General features: G+C 36.5%; 1 protein-coding gene across 6 annotated transcripts in view; it reads right to left on the reverse strand.

The window, feature by feature from the left end:
* LOC145276981 (uncharacterized) overlaps window positions 1-24,746 on the reverse strand; it is a 109,852-nt gene that overhangs the window by 74,349 nt on the left and 10,757 nt on the right. The gene's annotated exons all lie outside the window — the stretch shown is intronic.

Here is a 24,746-nt window from a genome sequence, read left to right on the forward strand (position 1 = left end):
GCATTAATGGGTTAAGCAAGTGTAAGAATTTGCTTGTTTGGTTGTTTTCTTTTATAATATACAAATCCTTTTCAGGTTATTTAATGCTGAATCCAGTCATTTAAACCCTTTATATATTCAAATTTTTATTCATCGTGTTTGGTTTGGTTGGTTTGTAGAAGAAAATTGTTGTTTAGGTTTTGCAAAGAGGAAAGAAAAATGATAACATAAATGCTTGGTGCATTTTAAGTCAGGATTGTTTGTTTTTGTTTTACGGCATATCAACCCTTTTCGGGTTATTTAATGCCGAATCCAAAGATTTTGAAGAAAAAAATTTTAATAGAATATATTTGTTGTTTTCAAGTCGGTTTCTATTTACCCCATAGTTGGAACCCTAACAGGTACTACCACTCCGGGTCAGAGTGGACCTGGGAGCAATGGTAATTAAAGAGTGGCTCCACACTCCCCAAAGCCAGCAAGCTGGGGCCTCACCACTGGATATAGTTTAAGGTCATATCCAGGACCCCCATTGAGGGACTTTTACCCTCTGCAGGGGGGCAGTCGGTGTATTCTAATGCCCCATTGACAGGGCCTTAAGTCAGGAAGTCAGTATTTTTAGACAGCTTGACCTGGTAGCTCCAGTAAGAATTTATTTAAAAGATCAAAAAAAAAATGTCAGGTTATAAAATAAATAAACATCTTAAAAAAGATTATTTAATTTGAAGGTTTTATTATATTTTATGTGTATGTGTATGTAAATGTATATCCTCTGTCAAAAAAACAAACAAAAAAAAAAAAACGATAGGAACAGGAGGAGGACAACGAATTATCCTTTCCCAATGTTAAAGAAAATAATGTCTGCAGATTGAAGTTAACAAAAACAAGTGAAGCATGCATGGTCCCCATGAATGCACAGTGAACGAGGCCTAAAAACATGACTAAGTTCAGCATTATCCCCCCCCCTTCCATTTAGCCCCAAAAGTCCCCAGGGGACGTCAAATCCTGGTGAAAATGAACAAACTGCAGTTTTAGGCCTTAACATATGTAAATTTGAGTTCTGCACCATGTTCGGACTCCAGTTCGGCTCTGGGACATAGTTGCTGATTCTCTGTTTTGAATGTTACTTTTCACTGCCTTCGTTCAGGATTGAACTCAGCACCTTTGGGTAACTGTAAACTTTGATACAACGTCCTAGTGACATATGGCCAAGTGATGCTAGACGTTGTATCAAGGTTTACAGTTACCCAAAGGTGCTGAGTTCAATCCTGAATGAAAGCAGTGAAAAGTAACATTCAAAACAGAGAATCAACAACTATGTACCAGAGCCTAGCTGGAGTCCGAACACGGTACCCCCGTAATAATAATAAAGGGTTGGGTTCAAGACTCCTAACAAACGGTTCCCCAGTTCGATACAAAACACCTGATGAAGGCCGGAGGGCAAAACAGCCGAAACGTTGTGACTAACAACCAAGACGAGGAAGTCAGTCCGACAATCTCAATCAATGAAAACACCTCATCTCAAAAATACAGACAATTACTGCCTATAGGGAGGTCCAAACTTTTGCACCTGCATATATATAGAAAAGTGAATTTGTCTATGTGAGGAACAGTCTCTACCATATTAATCTAACAGTCTTGAAACTTGATATATAGGAGGATTTAGACCTGTGGAACAAATTCGATTTGGTTTTTAACCAGTAAAACTAGCTGATAAAGAGGTCGAAATTGGAAAAAAAAAAATTGCAACTAAGCAAGCGCAATTCGACTAAACATGTACCTTTTATGCATGCACAGATATACATTTATAAGGTAAAGTCGCTTAATGTTTATCGTTCTGATATTCATCTGTTGTTAGCTCAGTAACGAATAAGACTAGAGACCTATATGTTTTGTTTTCGATTCTAGCTGATGGCCCCCAACTCATATATTTTTGATATTTAATTTTTGAAATCACTACTATATATTGGGTACAATATAATAATCTATAGAGCATTGTCTGGGCACAATGTAATTATGAATAGAGAATTGACTTTATAATAATAATAATAATAATAAATGCAAAATCTGTATAAATTAAAATCTCATATTTAAGTATATTTTAAACGCCGGGCAGCCTACTAATATATATAACTGAAATATTTTTTTTCAATGCATGTTAATAACTTTTTTATACCTACGGACACTAGTGCTTATGTAATTATCGGTGTAGGAAGTAATAATTACTACTGGGCGCAAGACTCAAACCCAGTCAATAAAGTCAGCCTTGGCTTTGCAAACTACCATTTTTCCACTCGGCCATGTATGTGTGTGTGTGTGTATGCCAAAAACCTTCAACACATGCGACGAATACTGACAATCAGTATCAATAGAAAGATTGGACTCTCAGGTGAAAAATATCCAAAAACTGGCCCAAAACATCAATTTTGTGCTGGTCAATTGAGCTGTTCTTCTCAAGGAGAGGTCATTTTCTCGTCAACATTTTGTAAAGTCATCATACGCCTTATTTTGAACGCCCGCAACCTCATAAGTCGCTATGGGCACGGTGACTAAGGCAGTTTCTTTTTTTCACCTCATTTTCCTCTTAGCGTTACAGGTTTGAGCCTGGCTACTGCGGTTAATTTTTTTTGTTTTTTTTGAGCTCGTACGCGTACTTGCTATTTTCATTTTTTTTTTTTTTTAGGAGGTTGGCTAATTTTTTTTTTGCACTCGCATGGGTACTTGCTATTTTCCTTTTTTTTTAGGGGGTTGATTAATGTATTTTTTTTTTTTAGAGCTCCATTGCCCAATACCCTTACCATAAAACCTCTCCACACCCAGGCAATGCCGGTACCCATGCTAGTCATATATGAACTCTAATTCATTCTTTCAACATGGCCAAACAATTGAAAACTTGTGTTCCGCACACATATCCATATTCTCTCCTGATCTAATCTTTCTCTGAGATCATCTGAACTAAGCTTACCCTTAAAACTCATATTGCACAACGATTTTACCATTTTCATATTTTTTTTCTCTTTATGCAATGCATGTCCTCAACCCTCACTAGCCAGGTTTCATTTCTATACATTATCGCACTTGCATTTAAACGATATTTTAAATTGGGTTATTTTGAGACATTATTTGAACTGGCAATTTTATGTAAACTATATTTTGCTTTTTTTTGTTTTTGCATAGTATTTGTTTCACGAAGATTCCAGATGCCCGCAGTGAAATAAATACATTAGTTATAAAATGCAAATAAAGACATTATAAAAAAATTTAAAATGTTTTAAAAACCAGAAAAATAAATCCTTTTTGCAGGCATACAAATAAATTATGGAAAGAATAAAAGATTTAAATAAACTTTTATTTTTTTTACATTTTCAAAAAAAGATTAGCAAGATTGAAAAGATGTGTACAAGCTTTGTTCTGAAAATATCGGAGAAGCTGCTGTAATATGCAAACAATCCGATAAGACGAGCAACGGAATTAGATAACGGTGCTGATAAAGAAAGAATTCCACACCGTTTGTTAAGGCGAGATTTATTGGCAAAGCAGACCCCCTCCCCCTCCCGCCGCCATCTTCATCGTGCTTTGCTGTAATCATAGAGACAACCTTTTAGTGTGTTTTATTCTAAACAAATACAACGAGTGTAAAGTGGCAAGGGAAAGACCCCCCCCCTTTTTTTTTTAACCAATCAGAGGAAAGAAAAAGATAAAGGAAGAGAATTTTATATATATACTAGCGAGGGGTACCCGGCGTTGCCCGGGTGTTTGTAGGTGTGTGTGAAAAAAAAAAACAAAGCCTTGACGACGCGCAGTTGGAAAATAGTAAAGTGTGAAAAAAAAAACAAAACAGGTGCGCGTTTTTGATTGACGTGACAACGATAGGTATTCAGCAGTCAGCATTTTGTGCGGGACAGTTTTTAATGAGGTCAATAAATCGGTTTGTTTGTTTTTAAAAACACGCTCCCCCGTCTGATATGACGAAGTCGACATTGACCAAACGCTCACTGGCTCTGGGCCTGTGATTAGAGTCGAGTTTCGCTTTTTTTTTTATACCGAAAACCGAATGTAACGCGTGCCAGTGCGGGAAATGTGGAATAATTAACGTTTGAAAGTCAATAAAATTAAATAGACAGGCGAGCTCCGTGGTTAAGTGTGAGATATTACAATTTATGGATGATATAAAAAGTTTTAAGAAGTTGTGAAGCGAGCACTTCTCTGAACGAAGCCTTTTGTGGACATCGAGGAAAAGCGTACATACATACATACATTTTCGCTTTTATATATATATATATATATATATATATTAAAAGATAGATGAAATATTATTCAGTTGACAAGGAGAAAGATGATGGTGGTTCAGTGGTTAATGACACAAACTAATGAACTGGACGTACCAAGTTCAAATCCAGTTCGTCCCACAGAAACACTTTCACTTAGGGATGTTGGCAATCTTCATGTGGTCCCTTCTGTAAGTATTCAGTACTTATTGTACTACTAGAAAGATATAGGATGGCCAAGTATTGAACTAAACTCAATACATAGAGGATGGGTTCCAAGTGGGACTGCTTTTTTATAGACCTTAACCATCGAGCACTTTTACTGGAAGTTAGCAAAATGGTTAAAACACTACATACATAGCCCATATCATCGAATGCCTTCTAAAAAAAATCGATTTTACGTAAAGATGGAGGGAAAAAGAGAGGAGCTAGAGGGTGCAGAAGAACACACTCCCAAAATGTTTAGGTCTGGCTCCCACACTGTTCAGCACATATACAAATGAATGGCCAACATTCTGTAACGTCCGAAGGTTCATCTATGTAGATGACACATGCTTTGCAACCCAATCAAATCGAAGATCGATTGATGCTCTTCTGGCACCAAAAGAAGACCTCCTAGCATGCTCTGAACTCCGTTGGAAAAGGTGAGTAACACTCAACTGGGTGCCTGAATGAATGTTTCCAAAATATACAACAACTTGCACAAGTAGATCTATATACAGGATTGCTTTGGTGTCCCTGTGGCGCCGACATGCAGCCTATTGCATATATCCTTACTGTCCCCTAAGTGAGGCATGCTTTGATGTGGATCTGAGGGTTTCCTTGGACACTGTCCGACAATGGATCTTGATATGGAATGAAACACTGTGATGATGATCAGAGGAAACCAATGTCAACAACAGAATCATCTAATTAATATGTATTGAATGAACTTGACATGGAAAATTATATTTGTTACATTAAAATTTGTTACATAAAAATTATATTAATATGATAGCGTGTGTGTTATTTTCTGTGTCACGCTTACATCCAGGTCGTTTAATTGTTATGTACTTGTATTTCTTGTCATAAATAATTCTACCAAGAATTCTACATAAGTTTTGGTTTTGATTATAACTGATGGCACATAAGTCATCTAATTTTTTTTATAAATAATTTTATCAAGAATTCTTACATAAGTTTTGGTTTCGGTTTCGATTATGGCTGAATGAACTCAAGTTATTATTTTCTATTTATTTTTCTTTTTTAATTTTCCATTTATTTGTTTTATTACTTTTCAATTTATTCATTTTAATAATCTTCCATTTATTTTTCTTTGTTAATTTTCCATTGATTTATTTCATTTATTTGGTTAGTAGTGTTCTATTTAATAAAATCCTTGTATTTATCAGAAAATTTTTATGTGTTGCAAAAATCTTCATTGCAGTTTGTCCTGATCTTTTTTTTAATTTAATTTTTTTACATAGGAATCACCAATTATCAAGGCTCAGCTGCCACTTGAGGATAAGGGTCAATGTGATTATTGCATAGTAAACATAAATAGTGACAATTTTGGAAATTGGATTACTTAGGGGAACGGTTCATGTTGGACTTGAAGACAATCAAATTGTAGCCAGATGGAAAGCAGGTAATCGGAAGATAGTTCCACAGGCGTGTAGTTCTAAGAAAGAAACTTTGTTCATAGAATCTACATTTAGGTTTAGACACAAATAAAGAGTGGGGGAAATTATTGATAGTGGTTTTGGCTAGACGAGTGTTTTTTTATGAAAGCTTAGCGAGGAGGGACCATAGATTGAAGCTCAGACAAGCACTTGCCATGAAAATAATGATAAAGTAGAGACGGGCTCGCAACGTCTCTTCTGTTGGAAAGAGGTTGCAGGGAAGAGAAAAGGGTATTCCCCACTAAGCTACAAAGTCTATTTTGAACTCTGTCAAGGCAGGATAAGTGCTTCTCGCAGCTCCTGCCCAGATGTGGTAATAGTACTCCATCATTGGCCATACCAGGCTTTTATAAAGATAGAGAATTGCATCAGCAGTAAGATGTCTACTGGAGTGGTAGAAGGATCCTACCATTTTTCCAGCGACCTTGGCAATGGATTTGATATATGTTCCATTTCAGATCAAGAGTAAAGGTCAAGCCCAGAAGCTCATCAAAACAGGAAGCCTCACTAACACGAGAGCCATTCATTTCAATTGATGCCAGATGCGGATCAGAGCATTGATGATGTAAAGATAGAAGCATGGGATTAGAGGCATTAAAAGTAACCAGCCACTGCTTTCCCCATTGTACCACATGCTCAATATCAGAGAAGAGAGAGTCAGAGAGAACTTGGTCTTTGATGTGTTGCCATAGATTGTAGTGTCATCAGCATAATAGTCAATGAATGATTTTTGGATGTTATTTGGAAGATCATTGATGTAGATCAGGAAGAGAGTTGGGCCCAGGATGGACCCGTGAGGGACTCCAGCATTAATACTGTGAGCTTCTGATTTCTGCCCATCAACCACTACTCTTATGAACATCTTATCTTCACTTCCAACAGGTTCTCAGCAATGGTTGTTTGCTTCTAGAGGTTCAGAAAGTTACATACTTTCCTTTTCACTGGGATCCAAATCGATTATATTGACAGTAAGCTTGATTTATATTTTATTCTGAGAACAAAATGAATACAAAACAAAATTATATTATTCAATTGAAATTCATTATTGAGATGAGTATTATTATTTTTATTTATTGCGGACTTTTATCCTCATCTTTTTTAGTTGCTGTTTCACGACGTTTTGTCCAACTATTACTCTGGCCTTCGTCAGGTAGAAACCGCAACGGGATAGGAACTCTGAATCCCTAACTGCATTCTCAGAAGTTACTGCCATCCATAGTTGTCATCTGACCACGTTTTTGGCCAAGTAAGCCTCTAGCCGGCTTTGGGTAGGATTGAAACCGCTATCTTCAGACAATTCTCACAAATAAATAAATTAACAAAACAAATTTAGTAACAAAGCCAATCAAAAAATGGGGAAGGAGGGGTCTATGGTCATCCTTGTTACTGTACCTTTGTTGACTTCAGCTAATCCTAGCTAGATCTCTCAGTCACCATAATACCGCATTCACACTCATCGTTGTCCTACTCAAGATTCCCAAATCAAATTTTTTTTTTTTGATACCAGAAGGTAGACATACATGGGCAAAGTGAAGATTGATTTTCAGTAAAGTGGCAGGTGAAACCAGAGCACAATACTCACTCGACTTGGCATGATCTCTGACATATACTTGGTCTGGTTTTGCTTATAGAAGAATTGAAATACCAGAAATGGATTTATGGCTGTACATTAATAATCTATCATGAGGGGGGGGGGTGACATTTGTAGCTATGTCTTCAAAACAGAGCTATTAAACCGCACATAGTGATATGGGACAAGGAGGAGAAAGAAGCAACCTTAGTAGAAGTTCTCAATGATGTCGGGTTAAACAGAGGTAAGAGGGGAAAAAATAACAAAAATACCAAGGTCTTATATATGACATTAAAAGAAACTGGAATCTTAGGAAGATCTCTATCATTTCAATAATTATAGGAGCAACTGGACTCATGAAAAAGAGTTACAAAAACTACCTGGCAAATATACCCAGTAAACCAAGTGCGAGAGAGACACAAACAACTCCGCTTAAAGGGATGGTTAGAATCTTAAAAAAGATCTCTCGGTTGGAATATATGAGATAGTGGGTGAATGTCTGGCCTTCAGTAGGATGTCCCATCCCCAGCTTGAATAAACTGATAAGAAAATTGGAAAAGTCTTACAAGAAGTAACCACAGATTGGAGCTCATTTGAATACGTTCCATGGAAAATAGCAGTAGAGTAGAGAAAGACTAACAATGTCTCTTCAATAAGAAAGGGGAGGTAGAGAACAGAAGAGTCAGCCATCTCCCACACACTATATTGCATAAAACTGAAATTTGTTTAGAAAGGTGCCTTGTTTTTAGTTTCTACTTTTTTTTTTTTTTTTGTATATACAAGGGAGTCACCATTTATCAAGGCCCGGAGGCCACTCGAGGATAAAGGTTAATGAGTGCGCGGTAATCGTTAGGGATGGAAATTGGGTATAACTCGATTATTTATGGAGACGGTTCAACAGGAACTTGTTCACATTGAACTTGAAGATGACTATGTTATGAAGTAGGCCACGGAACGGAGTTCCACAGATAGTCACTTATGAGTCATTGCTAAAATAAAGTTTTTAAAGAAAAAAAAAAGGTTTATAAAATGAAGTAAAGAGAACATTTTAACAATTATTTCCAGTTGTTATTAAAACAGCCCTTACTAATGGGGGTAATATTTGTTATATTTATATATGAGGGTCATTCCAAATGTAATGCATCCTATTTTTTAACTTAAAACAAAAAAAAAAAACTAAGTTAAAGAGCTACGACGACAATGAACCTATTTAGGGTTAATAAAGTGAAATCACGTTGACACATCAGTTTTCACACCGCCATAATCACGTTGACACACCGGTTCTCGCCAGATCACTAAAGTTAAGCAACATTGAGCCTGGCCAGTACCAGATGGGTGACCATTTGGGAAGGCAAGGCGCTTATGTACCGCAAGGTAAAATACCAGGTTGAGAAACTGGTGTGGTCTATCCTTCTCTCAAAGGTAGATGGGACTCTCTTAAGCCGTGGTAGGCACCCCGACTAGTAATGGGTCATGATAAAAAATACTCTTTAAGTACTCAACTACCGGCAAGATTTGAATTGCACTACAAACTTGTGTAGTGAGTTACATCTCGGCTACGGCTGCATTGGATGGGAAAGTTATTTTTTTAACTTTAAAGTATGGACAATGTCATAAAATGAGCTTTATTTTTCAAAAGTTACTATTCATCCTTTATGACGTCATCCATTTTCAAGTAAATATATATTTCTTTAAAATAAAGTAATAAAAGTATTAGATACGTTTGAAGCCAAAACAATGCATTATTACAAAATAAACAGATATTTATTTGGATTGAAATTCATATTGAAATTTATAAATATATTTCGAAGATACACTTCATCTTCAGTATGTATTTTTTCTTTCTTTTTGCCATGTTATTGTTGGAGCATAGAATCAGTAGAAATCCGTTTGTTGTTTTTATGGTAGTCCTTTCAAATGTCGTAACGGTGCGTTGGTCACGCGGAATTCACGTTAGGGTTTATGTTCCTTGAATAGAAGCGCTGGTTGCGTTTGAATAAAATAAATATGTATTAGATACGTTTGTAAGCCAATGCTCCAACAAGAACATGGCAAAATAAAAAAAGAAAAAAGAAAGAGATACTGAAGATGAAGTTTTACTTCGAAATATATTTATAAATTTCAAACAAAATAAATATCTGTTTATTTTGTAATGATGCATTGCTTTGGCTTCAAACGTATCTAATACATATTTATTTGATTCAAACTCAACCAGCGCTTCTATTCAAGGAACACAAACCCTAACATATATTTCTTTCTTAATAGCAATCATTTGTTTTTCTATCCTTTCTTTCCCCCCCTCTCTCAATTATTAACATCATCTATCTCCTCTCTCTATTTTTCTTGCTATTTGCCCTTTATTATATTATGTATATTTTTTGTTTTTACATAGGCATCAACACTTATCAAGACCAAGAGGCCACTCGAGGATAAGGGTCAAAGAGCGTACAGTAGAAATTGGACAATATAGTAATCGTTAGTAATGGAAATTCGGTAAATTTGTTAACTTATATGGAACGGCTTATCAAGAACTTGTTTACGTTAGACTTAAAGACAACCATATTGTAGTCAGCTGGAAAGCAGGAAAACAGAAGACAATTCCACGGGCGTGCAGTTCTAAGAAAGAAGCTTTGTTCATGGAATCTACGTTTAGGTTTAGGCAGATAAAGAATGGGGGAAATTATTGATAGTGTTTTCAGCTAGATGAGTATTTCTTGTGAAAGTTTGACGAGGAGGGACCATAGACTGAAGCTCAGTCGAACACTTTCCATGAAAATAACGATACATCAGAGACAAACTCGCAACATCTCTTCTGTGAGACAGAGGTTGCAGGGAAGAGAAAAGGATATCTCCTATGAGTCTATTTTGAACTCTATCACGGCAGGACAAGTCCTTTCTAGCAGCTCCTGCCCAAATGTGGCAACAGTACTCCATCCTTGGACGTACCTGGCTCTTATATAGATAGAGAATTGCATCAGCAGTGAGATATCTACTGGATCAATAGAAGAATCCCACCATTTTTCCAGCGGCCTTGGCAACAGATTTGATGTACCTGTCAGATCAGGGGTAAAGGTCAAGCCCAGAAGCTTGTCAAAACTTGAGGCCTCCTCAAAACGAGAGCCATTCATTTCAACTGACGCCAGATGAGGATCAGAACGTTGATGATGTAAAGAGAGAAGCTTGGTTTTAGATGCATTAAAAGTAACCAGCCACCCCTTTCCCCATTGTACCACGTGCTCAAGATCAGAGGAGAGAGAATCGGAGAGAACTCGGTCGTTTACTGTCTTAGATGTGCTACCATAGATTGTAGTGTCATCAGCATAAATGTCTACAAATGATGTAAGATGTGATGTGGAAGATCATTAATGTAGATTAGGAAAAGAGTTGAGCCCAGGATGGACCCTTGAGGGACTCCAGCATTAATATTGTGAGCTTCTGATTTTTGCCCATCAACTACTACTCTTATGAATCTTTTTTTTTTTTTTTTTTTTTTTACAAAGGCATCACCACATTATCAAGGCCCAGAGGCCACTCAAGGATAAGGGTTAAAGAGTGTACAGTAGAAGTTGGTCAATATAGTAATCATTAGTAATGAAAATTTGGTAAATTTAATAACTTATATGGAACGGCTCATCAAGAACTTATTTACTTTAGACTTGAACAAAACCATATTGTAGTCAGCCGGAAAGCAGGAAAACGGAAGACAATTCCACAGGCGTGCAGTTCTAAGAAAGAAGCTTTGTTCATGGAATCTACGTTTAGGTTTAGGCACAGATAAAGAGTGGGGGAAATTATTGATAGTGTTTTCAGCTAGACGAGTGTTTCTTGTGAAAGTTTGGCGAGGGGGGACCATAGATTGAAGCTCAGTTGAACACTTTCCATGAAAATAACGATACATCAGAGACAAACTCGCAACATCTCTTCTGTGAGATAGAGGTTGCAAGGAGGAGAAAAGGACATCTCCTACGAGGCTACGAAGTCTATTTTGAACTCTATCAAGGCAGGACAAGTTCTTTCTAGCAGCTCCTGCCCAGATGTGGCAACAGTATTCCATCCTTGGACGTACCTGGCTCTTATATAGATAGAGAATAGCATCAGCAGTGAGATATCTACTGGATCGATAGAAAGATCCCACCATTTTTCCAGCGGCCTTGGCAACAGATTTGATATACGTGTTCCATTTAAGATCAGGAGTAATGGTCAAGCCCAGAAGCTTGTCAAAACTTGAGGCCTCCTGAAGACGAGAGCCATTCATTTCAATTGATGACAAATGTGGATTAGAATGTTGATGATGTAAAGAGAGAAGCTTGGTTTTAGATGCATTAAAAGTAACCAGCCACTCCTTTCCCCATTGTACTACGTGCTCAAGATCAGAGGAGAGAGAATTGGAGAGAACTTGCTCGTTTACTGTCTTAGATGTGGTACCATAAATGGTAGTGTCGTCAGCATAAATGTCTACAAATGATGTAAGGATATGATTTGGAAGATCATTAATGTAGATCAGGAAAAGAGTTGGGCCCAGGATGGATCCCTGAGGGACACCGGCATTAATATTGTGAGCTTCTGATTTTTGCCCCTCAACTACTACTCTTATGAATCTATCAGAAAGAAATGATTTAATAATTGAGAAGACTTTTCCAGCTATACCATAGCTAGCGATCTTATGAAGTAAACCTTTATGCCATACCCTATCAAAGGCTTTAGATATGTCAAGAGCAATTGCCCTAGAAAGATTGCCACCGTCGAGAGATTTGCTAATCCTATGCGATATAACTGTAAGGACATCTGCTGTAGATCTAGCAGAACGGAAACCATATTGAGTGTCACTAAGAAGGTTATTTTTGTTGAGATGTTTGATTACTTCTGTATTTAATACAGATTCTAGCAACTTACTCATGACGCACAGGAGACTTATTGGCCTGTACTGAGAGGGGGATGAGCGATCACCTGAATTCTTAAATACAGGGCATACTGATGAGATTTTCCAGGGAGATGGGAAACTATTCTCCTTAAGACAACGTTTAAACAGTTTTGTAAGTATGGGCGCTAGTTCAGGTTGAAGTTTTTTGAGTACTATAATTGGAATACCATCAGGGCCAGTTGCTTTACTGGAATCAAGGTTTTTGATTAGCTTGGCAACATCACGTACAGATATACGTATATCACATAGCGTGTTTTCTGATACAAGAGGAAATATTGGGGGTTGGCGGTCTTGGTCGCAAAGGGTAGAATTAGCTGCAAAGTTCTTGACAAAGAGTTTGGCTTTGTCTGATGCTGACGAGATTACCTCAGATCCATTGATAATAGTTGGGATGGAGCACACGCTTCTGTTCAGGATTCTGTTTGCTATTTGCCAAAACTGGTGGGAACCAAGCCGCTGCTCAGCTACTTTGGACTTAACAGATTGAGCATACAACTCTCTTGCGTTCCTTATTACTTTCTTACAATGGTTGCTGGCAGTCCTGAAAACGGCTTTAGTTTCCATACATCTATTACGTTTGAAGCAGTGGAAAAAGTGATTTCTGTGCGCAATGGCAGCAGCACATTCTGGAGAGAACCATGGCTGGCTGTTAGGTTTTTGCTGAAACTTTTTATAGGGTATGAAATGGTCAATACCTACAATTAACCATTCAGTTAGGTCTAATACTATAGAGGACACATCCTTTTTAAACATGGAATGCAGAGGTAGATCAGATATAAATGTACGGAAGCTATCCCAGTCAGCCTTAGTGTATCGATATACTGTACGATGAAGAGGTACGTCTGGGGACTTATTACATTTCATTTTTATCTTAATTGATACAACAGAGTGGTCGGAAGATCCAAGAGGCGACAGAACAGAAACTGAACATAGTTCAGGGCAAGTTGTGAGAAAAAGGTCTAGTAGGCTCGCATACTGGCCGTCATTATCGGGCACACGGGTAGGTTCCTGAACAATCTGAGTGAGGTCATAGGCAATGGAGAAATCATGACAGAACCTCCCCTCATCATCGGTCTTGTTTGAGTGGGTCAACCATTCGACGTTGTGAACATTGAAGTCTCCACATACGTGAATGTTAGCTGAAGGATAAGTAGAAAGGACTTGGTCAATTTTCTCAGATATGCTTTGAAAGATAGTAACTCCGCTGTTGTGGGGGCGATAGAGAGTAAATATAAATGCAGTAGTGTGAGCTAAAGCAACCCGGAAGCACATATAAGGTAAGTTAGGATCTTCCCTGGAGATGTCCCTCCCACATGGAAAGCTATCTTTAATATAGGCACATATTCCATGCCCATGGCGATCTTGGGGGTCAGATTTAGAAGTTAAGTTAGAGTATCCTGTAATTGCAAACTCATCAAGGGAAATAGCCTGTCCAATGCCAGTTTCACTTAAAAATAAAAGGTCTGGTTTAGTCTCCTGTAATTGGGTTTCAACCTCTGGAAGGTTAGAACGTAGACCCCTGATGTTGGAGAAGGAGACATGGTAGTAGGGGTCTACGTTGGAAGTTGGAGAACCGGGTTTAATCGTGTATTTTTTCTTGAAACTTGTCATGATGAAATTTTGGAATTTGTGGACTAGGTCGACAGATTTACTTAGAGCAGGACAGAGAGGGGAAACTAAGAGAGAAAAAGAAACGAAGAATTTTTTTTTTTTTTTTTTTTTGTACCACATGATAAGGTAAAGCCGTAACAATTACCCACTAGTATGGCATCGAGAGGCCCCACCAGAAGCTACTGCATGGTCCAGATTCCATTCACCAAATGGCAATACAGCAGCCCCAGTACTTTGCACCTGCTGATAGGACAGCCTCCTTAGTGGTTAATCCAAGGTTCGGGTCCCTGACTATCAGGCGGATAACGTCAGCCCAGACAAAACGTTTACCTCCAGCACCCTTACTAGTGACATGGCTACAAGGATAGACATAGAAACAGAAAATTTCCACCAACTCTGCCAACTGTTCGCGCAAAAATACTGCCAACCTAGAAAACAGCTTTTTCTTCTCCCTTTGTCAGAAAAATCACTCATTTAAAAATGAGGACTGAGGGACAAATAAGAAGAAGCGAGAGTAACAGGAGCTGCCGATAACGCATCCACAATGCGTTTTCTACTCTCCATTAAAAAAAAAAAAAAAAAAAAAAAAAATAATAACTATTAAGTATTGTACTTAATAAAAGTCCAACGGACCTGTTTAAGGGAAAGTATGGTGATAGATTCCCCTCCCACGAACTAAAAATGAGTACAATTAGGTAATCTATTTTTGCAATCAACTCGGTAGATAAATAAACATTTATGGACGAGAAAAAAAAAAAAAAAAAAAAAAAAAAAAAAAAAATTAAAGCTAGCATTTAATACAACAGAAATACATAAATTAAATACTGAAATAAAATGTAGTTATTAATATTTGAATCTTAAAATAAAAAGTGCGAATTAATAGAGAAAATCACTTATCACAACAACGCATTCCGTCTCCAAACTAGTGAAGAATTTAACTTTTAATAGCGTTCAGAAGATTTTTTTTTTTTTAAATTAACCGTTAAGAGAAAGCGTGATTTTATTCTGAACTTTAACTAATCACGTTTTAAGCAACTTATGATATAAAACAAAATCGGATGGGGGGGGGTTCTTCCGAAGGTTAGTTGGTGACGTTATAAGTAATTGCGAGATAAGATGGGAGCCAGAAATTAGGGGTGGGGGACTGAAAATGATAATATAATGGATTGATTATACAATATTTAAGATCAACTTGGTAGATAAACATTTATGGACGAGAAAAAAAAAAAAAAAAAAAAAAAAAAATTAAAGCTAGCATTTAATACAACAGAAATACATAAATTAAATACTGAAATAAAATGTAGTTATTAATATTTGAATCTTAAAATAAAAAGTGCGAATTAATAGAGAAAATCACTTATCACAACAACGCATTCCGTCTCCAAACTAGTGAAGAATTTAACTTTTAATAGCGAATCTATCAGAAAGAAATAATTTAATAATTAAGACATTTCCAGCTATACCATAGCTGGAGATCTTGTGAAGTAAACTTTTATGTCAGACCCTATCAAAGGCCTTAGATATGTCAAGAGCAATTGCCCTAGAAAGGTAGCCTCCGTCGAGAGATTCGCTAATCCTATGTAGTTTCTGTCAATTTTAATAAAACTTAAGCTCATTTTATGCCATCATCCATTGTTAAGATATAATAATCATTGCGTTTTTATCTCCCCTTCCCTTTCTCTCCTAATTATTTCCATCATTAACCTCCTCCCACTACTACTCTGACCATCCACTCATTACCCTTTCGTGACATCATTCATTGTCAAGTAATTACACATACTACTCCATCAAGCATAAATATTAATTTTAATAATTAGCCATATAGCATAATTATGAATATTAATAATTAGCCATCAAGTGTAATTATGAATATTAATAATTAGCAATCAAGCGTAATTATGAATTTTAATAATTAGCCATCAAGTGTAATTATGAATATTAATAATTAGCCATCAAGTGTAATTATATTAATAATTAGCCATCAAGCGTAATTATGGATTTTAATAATTGGCTATCAAATGTAATTATGAATTTTAATAATTAGCCATCAAGTGTAATTATGAATATTAATAATTAGCCATCAAGTGTGATTATATTAATAATTAGCCATCAAGCGTAATTATGGATTTTAATAATTGGCCATCAAGTGTAATTATGAATTTTAATAATTAGCCATCAAGTGTAATTATATTAATAATTAGCCATCAAGCATAATTATGAATATTAATCATTAGCCATCAAGTGTAATTATGAATATTAATACTTAGCTATCAAGTGTAATTATATTAATAATTAGCCATCAAATGTAATTATGAATATTAGTAATTAGCCATCAAGTGTAATTATGAATATTAATAATTAGCCATCAAGTTTAATTATGAATATTAATAATTAGCCGTCAAGCATAATTATTGTATTAATAATTAGCCAATAAGCGTAATTATGAATTATAATAATTAGGCATCAAGTGTAATTATGAATTTTAATAATTAGCTATCAAGTGTAATTATTATTTTTAATAATTAGCCATCAAGTGTAATTGTTATTTTTAATAATTAGCCATCAAGTGTAATTATATTAATAATTAGCCATCAAGCATAATCATGAATATTAATAATTAGCCATCAAATGTAATTATGAATATCAATAATTAGCCATCAAGTGTAATTATGATTAATAATTAGCCATCAAGTGTAATTATGAATATTAATAATTAGCCATCAAGTGTAATTATGAATATTAATAATTAGCCATCAAGTGTAATTATGAATATTAATAATTAGCCATCAAGTGTAATTATGAATATTAATAATCAGCCATTAAGCATAATTATGAATATTAGTAATTAGCCATCAAGTGTTATTATGAATATGAATAATTAGCCAATAAGTGTAATTATGAATATTAATAATTAGCCAATAAGCATAATTATGAATTATAATAATTAGCCATCAAGTGTAATTAATAATTTTAATAATTAGCCATCAAGTGTAATTATCAATTTTAAAAATTAGCCATCAAGTGTAATTATCAATTTTAAAAATTAGTCATCAAGTGTAATTATCAGTTTTAATAATTAGCCATCAAGTACAATTATTAATTTTAATAATTAGCCATTGATGGCAATTTATTAATTCTTAAATAAATATGGGAAAAGCAAACTATTCAATGAATTTAATCTTGTTGGATTGATCCATTCTCAGCAGACGTTGTCATGGATACTGCATGTATGATCCACCTTTGTTAATAGTACACACAAAAAAAGAAAGAAAAAAAAAGAATCAGTTCAGAATTTTAATTTCATATTTCCATCCTCCTCCTCCTCCTCTTGTCTATTATTACTGCTTTCAGATTACTCTCATATCGCTTAAGTCATTCCATGACATTTTGATTTAATTTAAAAATTTTCTCATTACATACAAGCACACATCTCTTCTTCCAGCTCAACGCAAGGACACAAGCTCAGAGCAGTCCTCTCTATACACTTCCTATATAACACTTGAAGTGAGCTGTTATGGGGATCGAGGAGTTTGCAAAGAAAGGTTCAAGGGAAGTGTTTAAAGGGAATGAAACGGCTTCAGGAAAGCAGAAAAGCTGATAAGCAAATAAAAAGATATTGAGAGAGTGAAGGGCGGAAAGTGAATCTCTTTTTGCTTCAAGTCTGCTTATCTCACACCTGTGTCAGATTGCTTGCTTGTCTCACTGCATAGAATGAGTGTCAACGATAATTACAAGGTGCGGAGGGAAAGAGAGAGGGAGAAAAAGGAGGGGGGGGGGATTGACACAACCGAACTCTCGGGCATAAGCCAAGGTGACAGTCAGGAGATTGAGAAAAATTGCCGATCCACTAAAAAGTGTTAATGGATGATAGAGATTTAACGTGAGAATTAAACAAGGGTTGTTTAAGGCGCACAAGAAATTATGCAACGCCTATGATGCATTGTTCAGTGTAAGTGCTTTACACGGTTTTACGATGTTCAGTTCATCATGCTAACTCTAACCTTTTCTAAATCAACTGATCATGCCGAATTATCACTATCAAAGAAAACAGAAATATTGATTTACCTGTTTTTACTTGGTTGCTGATAGACTTGCTGTAATTTTATTTTAAACTAGTCTGAGTGCCCGGCGTTGCCCGGGTGTTTGTAGGTGTATGCTGATTTAAAAAAAAAATAAAAGTGGTAGTAGGCAGGCAGGCTCGAACCTGTGACGCGAAGGCGGAAAAGAAAGTGAAAGTAAATCTGACGTCTTACCACTACTCCATGACGTGACCGGAAGTATAAAGCGTTCAAATTTAACGAAGTCAATAAAAAAAAAAAAAAAAAGAAGACTTGCAGAAATAATGCTGCTTTTAAAACTCCTACGAAAGCAAATTAGTTTAATGTGGGGGGAAACCAGCTCCCCCAGAACGGGGGGCACTCTGGCAGTATCCAAATAAATAGTAATTGTCTCAGTATGAAGGGTTTCCCCAACATTGACCAAGGACCAATTACAGAACAGATACTACCCGCCTCGAAGGCCAGGCGGTTGCGTTCCAATTGTCTGCAAGATTGCTTTAAAAACTAATGACAATTTACATTCATTATAGAGGAGTTGACAAACTATTTCAATCTATAACACTCGTCTAGCTGAAACCACTATCAATAATTTCCCCCACTCTTTATCTGTGCCTAAACCTAAGCGTAGATTCCATGTTCCAATAGTCTTGCCTTATTGATACAAAAAAGATAAACAAACACTGGAGACGACGGCACAGTGGGAATTTTGTTTAACTCAATTTAAAAAAAAAAAGATAGAGACAATGTCCGTTTGCGAATGTGAGATATTATGATCTGGGGAGTATGCGAAAACTTCTCGTGAAATTTAACTGACGGGAGAAGACTTCTTTTAAATTGCTTAGAAAAGCACACTACTCATCATTCCAGAACTCTGGAATGCAGTTTTTGGAATGCAGATGTTACATAGCTGATACGATATTCTCAGCTCATTAACTCTCTGAAAACTGATTAAGCACAATATTGATCCGCACCAATTTTTCATTGACAATATCAGAGCATTCATCTATCATGGGCAACTGTGAAGTACTCTGGAAAGAAGTAGTTCACTTTGTTTTGTAGCCATTATTAAATCTTTATACAATTATCATGAGAGCTTAGGTTACTTTTGACTGTACCCTTACAGGTTCTGTGTTGATTGTGAATGGTGTCAATCAGAGCTGCATTCTTATGTAACAATTCTTTGGAATCTATTTTTGGCAGTTGTCTGCAAGATTGCTTTAAAAACTAATGACAATTTACATTCATTATAGAGGAGTTGACAAACTATTTCAATCTATAACACTCGTCTAGCTGAAACCACTATCAATAATTTCCCCCACTCTTTATCTGTGCCTAAACCTAAGCGTAGATTCCATGAACAAAGCTTCTTTCTTAGAACTGCATGTTTGTGGAACTCTCTTCTATTCCCCTGTTTTCCAACTGACTACAATATGGTCGACTTCAAGTCCAATGTAAACAAGTTCTTGATGAGCCATCCCCTTAAGTAATCCAATTTACTCAATTCCCACTACTAACGATAACTACAATATTTTCCCATTGACTACTATACACCCATTGACTCTTATCCTTGAGTGGCCTCTGGGCCTTGATAAATGGTGACTCTTTTATATAAAAAAAAAAAAAATTTCACGACAGCTTTTAATGCAAATCAGAACTTGAGAAATAGAACATGATCAAGTAAACACTGGGTGATCATTTGGAAATACCAGGTGCTGTATGTAGGGGATGTCGACACTTCCGGTAGCTCCTGCATTTCACCTGGCCTCCAGTTGTTTCAACCCTGTCCTATTGCTGGATCAGGCTAGTTGTGACAAGAGAGTGAGGCTGGCTCTGTGCAAGCAAGCTTCACTTTAAACAAACTCCCAGCGTGTACCATCCATCAGCCCTGGGATGAACAGATTGTCTTCTTCATTTCAATGGATGAACATTTAAAAGATTGGAGAGAGAACTTGAATGCCTACTAACCATCCTCGAGTGTCTTTAGTTTCTTTGCACAGAGGTTAGTCAGGAGAAACTGGCATGAGAATAACAAGTAAATCCAAACCAAATATTCAAAACTAGCAGGACCCGTCAAGTAGTTACAGAGTTGACCAACTGGAAAAGAAGTTGGGTTTGTGAGAATAGGGAGCGATATAACTTGAGCAGGAATTACGTCAGACAGATAATTGGATTAATTTATTTATTTATTGAAAACTATTATCCTCATCTTTCTTAGATGTTGTTTCACAATGTTTCAGCCAATTATTCCTCTGGCCTTTGTTCTGATCCCCATCTGGCATCAACTAAAATGAATGGCGTTCGTCTTGGGGAGGCCTCATGTTTTGACAAGCTTCTGGGCTTGACCTTTACTCCTGATCTGAAATGGAGCACGTACATTAAATCTGTTGCCAAGGCCGCTGGAAAAATGGTGGGAGCCTTCTATTGATCCAGTAGATATCTCACTGCTGATGCTATTCTCTATTTATATAAGAGCCAGGTACATCCAAGGATGGAGTACTGTTGCCACATTTGGGCAGGAGCTGCTAGAAAGGACTTGTCCTGCCGTGATAGAGTTCAAAATAGACTCATAGGAGATATCCTTTTCTCTTCCCTGCAACCTCTGTCTCACAGAAGAGATGTTGCGAGTTTGTCTCTATAGCCAGGTACATCCAAGGATGGAGTACTGTTGCCACATTTGGCCAGGAGCTGCTAGAAAGGAGTTGTCCTGCCTTGATAAAGTTCAAAATAGATTTCATAGCCTCGTAGAAGATGTCCTTTTCTCTTCTCTGCAGCCTCTATCTCACAGAAGAGATGTTGTGAGTTTGTCTCTGCGTTATCGTTATTTTCATGGCAAGTGCTCGACTGAGCTCCAATCTATGGTCCCCCCTCGCCAAACTTTCACAAGAAACACTCGTCTAGCTGTAAACACTATCAATAATTTTCCCCACTCTTTATCTGCGCCTAAACCTAAACGTAGATTCCATGAACAAAGCTTCTTTCTTAGAACTCCATGCCTGTGGAACTGTCTTCTGTTTTCTTGCTTTCCAGCTGACTACAATCTGATTGTCTTCAAGTCCAATGTAAACAAGTTCTTGATGAGCCATTCAACTTAAGTTAACAAATTTACCGAATTTCCATTACTATCGATTACTATATTGTTCAATTGACTACTGTACGCTCTTAACCCTTATCCTCAAGTGGTCTTTGGGCCTTGATAAGTAGTGATGCCTATGTTAAAAAAAAAAAAATATCTCCTAATTGCTGAGTATGCAGTTAGGAGATTCGAAGTTCTATCCCGTCGAGGTTACCACCTGACGAAGGTCAGAGGAATAGTTGGCCGAAACGTTCTGAAACAACATCTAAGAAAGATGAGGATAATAGTTCGCAATAAATAAATAAATAAATAAATAATACTAATCTCAATAATGAATTCCAATTAAATAATATATAGATAATTGGATGTTGTGGAAGTTCAAATTAACAAGACATGGTTTAAGATCATATGATAAGCATTAAAATAACAAGGCATATCTTTATAAAATAAGTATAATAAATAAGTATATCTTCTTTCTCTCTTTGCCTCCTGCCCTATTGTCATTGAAGCAGTAGATGATCAAGTCACAAACAATTGAATAAATCATTCTTCTTCTTTGAAATGTGTTAATTGCAATATTAATTTGAGAAAACATGAGATGATTTGGATTGTAGCTTTTTTTTTTTTTTTTTTTTTTTTTTTACATGGGTGTCACCACTTATCAAGGCCCAGAGGCCACTCAAGGATAAGGGTTAATAGGTATACATTAGTCATTGTGATTTTAGCATAGTAAACAGTGGGAATTTTGTAACTTGGATTACTTAGGGGGACGATTCAATTAGAACTTGTTCACATTGGACATTTTCTTTTTTTTTTTTTTTCATAGGTATCAACACATTATCCAGGCCAAGAGGCCACTCAAGGATAAGGGTTAAAGAGTGTACAGTAGAAATTGGACAATATAATAATCATTAGTAATGAAAATTTGTTAAATTTGATAACTTATATGGAACGGCTCATCAAGAACTTATTTACGTTAGACTTGAAGACAACCATATTGTAGTCAGCCGGAAAGCAGGAAAACGGAAGACAATTCCAAAGGCGTGCAGTTCTAATAAAAAAGCTTTGTTCATGGAATCTACGTTTAGGTTTAGGCACAGATAAAGAGTGGGGGGAATTATTGATAGTGTTTACAGCTAGACAAGTGTTTCTTGTGAAAGTTTGGCGAGGGGGGACCATAGATTGAAGCTCAGTCGAACACTTTCCATGAAAATAACGATACATCAGAGACAAACTCGCAACATCTCTTCTGTGAGATAGAGGTTGCAAGGAAGAGAAAAGGACATCTCCTACGAGGCTACGAAGTCTATTTTGAACTCTATCAAGGCAGGACAAGTCCTTTCTAGCAGCTCCTGCCCAGATGTGGCAACAGTATTCCATCCTTGGATGTACCTGGCTCTTATATAAATAGAGAATTGCATCAGCAGTGAGATATCTACTGGATCGATAGAAAGATCCCACCATTTTTCCAGCGGCCTTGGCAACAGATTTGATGTACGTGTTCCATTTAAGATCAGGAGTAATGGTCAAGCCCAGAAGCTTGTCAAAACTTGAGGCCTCCTGAAGACGAGAGCCATTCATTTCAATTGATGCCAGATGGGGATCAATCAGAATGTTTATGATGTAAAGAGAGAAGCTTGGTTTTAGATGCATTAAAAGTAACCAGCCACTCCTTACCCCATTGTACTACATGCTCAAGATCAGAGGAGAGAGAATTGGAGAGAACTTGGTCGTTTACTGTCTTAGATGTGCTACCATAAATGGTAGTGTCGTCAGCATAAATGTCTACAAATGATGTAAGGATGTGATTTGGAAGATCATTAATGTAGATCAGGAAAAGAGTTGGGCCCAGGATGGACCCCTGAGGGACACCGGCATTAATACTGTGGGCTTCTGATTTTTGCCCCTCAACTACTACTCTTATGAACCTATCAGAAAGAAATGATTTAATAATTGAGAAGACATTTCCAGCTATATCATAGCTAGAGATCTTATGAAGTAAACCTTTATGCCATACCCTATCAAAGGCCTTAGATATGTCAAGAGCAATTGCCCTAGAAAGGTTGCCTCCGTCGAGAGATTTGCTAATCCTATGAGATATAACTGTAAGCACATCTGCTGTAGATCTAGCAGAACGGAAACCATATTGAGTGTCACTAAGAAGGTTATTTTTGTTGAGATGGTTGATTACTTCTCTATTTAACACAGATTCCAGCAACTTACTCATGACGCACAGGAGACTTATTGGCCTGTACTGAGAGGGGGATGAGCGATCACCTGAATTCTTAAATACAGGGCATACTGATGAAATTTTCCAGGGAGATGGGAAACTATTCTACTTAAGACAACGTTTTGTTCCTATTCATTTGCCTCCCCATGAGGGCAGAGTTTAGACAGAAGGTCAAATTTTAAAAGTGGAGAAATCCAGCTTCAGAGAAAGGGGCACTCTGGATGGGAACAAAAATAAAAATTGCCTTAGTCATGAAGGATTTCTCTTCCACTGACCGAGCACAGAAAAGGTGAAGTGTAGTATCAGACAGATACTACACTTTGCTCTTAGCCAAAGGGCCAACTTTGATTGTTGCCAGTCTGGCAAGATAGATCACATGCACACAGCACAAAGAAAAGGTATGATTTTAATAATTTTAATTTGTTTGGAAGTAAATTTTATATGTAAATAATTTAATTAATGTCAACACTGATACGATCCCTTAGGCTATGTAAAAGGAAAATGACTTAAAAGTTTGTTAAAAATACAAGATATTCAAATCATAAAAGATTATATGAAAAGACTTGATTTGGAAACATCAAAAATGTACAATGTATTGCGATATAAAGAGGAGACAAAAAGTAAAACGGCTGAAATATTATAAAAAAAACAAAAAAACTCACGCCAGAAAGGGTGAAAAAAAAAAAAAAGGAGGCATTACTTTTGAAACAATTTGTATTTTAACACGGAGCATCTTTTTTTCTTTTTAAGAATTCAAGACCCGGTCTCAACAAAGTCGAGAGTACAACCTTTACGTCTTGGCTGCAACAGCATCTTGGCCTCAACTTTTTATACCTGGTGTGGTTTACAATTATTTTTATTTGTGATGAAAAACCCAAGAAACATAGAGAGAGAGAGAGAGAGAGAGAGAGACATACATACATATGAACGAGATTACATTTTACAATGTTTATATGTCAGCTAACTTTATTTGATCTTTTCGCCTGTGTATCCCAATTGCACACAGATTTTATAAACATCTGTCAATCTCCAAGTTGGATGTGCACTGACATTTCAAGATGAAAACAGCATAGACTCGATTTTATGTGTCTTCCCTGAAGGAAGCTGAAACCACTATCAATAATTTCCAGCACTCTTTATCTGTGCCTATAGATTTCATGAACAAAGCTTTTTTTCTTAGAACTGCACACCTGTAGAAATGTCTTCCGTTTGCCTGCTTTCCAGCTGACTACAATATGGTCGTCTTCAAGTCCAACGTAAACAAGTTCTTGATGAGCCGTTCCCCTTAATAATTCCAATTTACCAAATTTATGCTACTAACAATTACTATGATAGTCCCATTGACTACTGTTCACTCTTTAACCCTTATTCTCGAGTG

Source organism: Euprymna scolopes, chromosome 1 (assembly GCF_053919585.1).
Source record: "Euprymna scolopes isolate OS-2025 chromosome 1, ASM5391958v1, whole genome shotgun sequence".
Taxonomy (NCBI): Eukaryota; Metazoa; Mollusca; class Cephalopoda; order Sepiida; family Sepiolidae; genus Euprymna; species Euprymna scolopes.